This window comes from Galeopterus variegatus, unplaced genomic scaffold (genome assembly GCF_000696425.1).
Source record: "Galeopterus variegatus unplaced genomic scaffold, G_variegatus-3.0.2 Scaffold2977, whole genome shotgun sequence".
Lineage (NCBI taxonomy): Eukaryota > Metazoa > Chordata > Mammalia > Dermoptera > Cynocephalidae > Galeopterus > Galeopterus variegatus.
Genome location: NW_007729088.1, coordinates 110384 through 111535, shown reverse-complemented (window position 1 = coordinate 111535; position 1152 = coordinate 110384).

The following is a 1152-nucleotide window of genomic DNA, read 5'->3' as shown; positions in this document are numbered from 1 at the left end:
AGTATGTCTCTTGAGGATATGTAGTTGTGTTACCAAGACCCCAAAGCTCCGTTTGCTCACCGATCAATAGCCAGTAGCTGAGAGGCAAGTGTCGGTGTGAGGAAAGGTGGCCTCTAATCAGGAAGCTGGCAGCCTGGGGGAATGCGGACTCACGTCTCAAAGACCATCTCCACCTCTTCCAGGTTTGCGAAAGGGTTTTATAGGGGTCTGGGGTAGAAAGTTGATTCATGGTGACCAAGTGGCAGCATGCAGACATGGTTGAGTGTTTCAGATGATCGGCAAGGAACTTCCCAGGTGGAAGGTGACCAGTGTCACACTTCATTCTCCATGGGTTCAGTTCCTGTTATCTTCAAATAAGATGAGGTTAGTAAGCTAGGAAAGAATGGCCGTCTGGGTTGATAATATTTCTCTTATTATTTGTGCACAATGTGAGAGCAAGAGTCATTGTGTTTTGGCAATTAGCTGCAGGCTCTGTGGTTTGGGTTATGGGACAGAAGTAATTTTTAAATTCAAAGGCTTGACAGAATAGAGTCATTTCTGTTCAGGCTGTTACAGTTAGGACTTTTTTTTTTTTTAATCCATTCCAACAATCTTTACTTTTAATCTAAGAATTTACTCCATTTGCATCAAGTAGAATTGGTGACATTTAAAAATTTATTTTCACAAATTTATTTTTTGAGTGTATTTTTTTAAATGTCCTACCTTTCCTTTGTTACTTTTAAATTTGTTTCTCCTTTCTTTCCATCTTTCAGATGATTCAGATTTTTCTTATTCCATTTCCTCCATCTACTAGATTAGAAATTATATATTCTGCTTCTTTTTGTGGTTAATCTAGGAATTTTAACATGCACATTAAATTTAATCTTACGGACCCAGCTGCATCCTGAAGCCCCTGGGCTCCTGATCTGGGCTGGGGGGCAGCTGAGGGCCTCAGCCACACCCGCCCACCATCTGCAACCAGGCCAGCAAAGGAGCCAGCCTGGGCCAGCCCTGCCCTGTCCTGCTTCCCCCCCAGCAACTACACCTTAGCACATAAAATAACAATAATAACAACAATAATAATAATAAAGAAAGAAAACAAAACAAAACAAATTTAATTTTAGAACTATCCCAAACATTAAAAGGCTTTTAAGATGCCCCATTGAAAGGGAC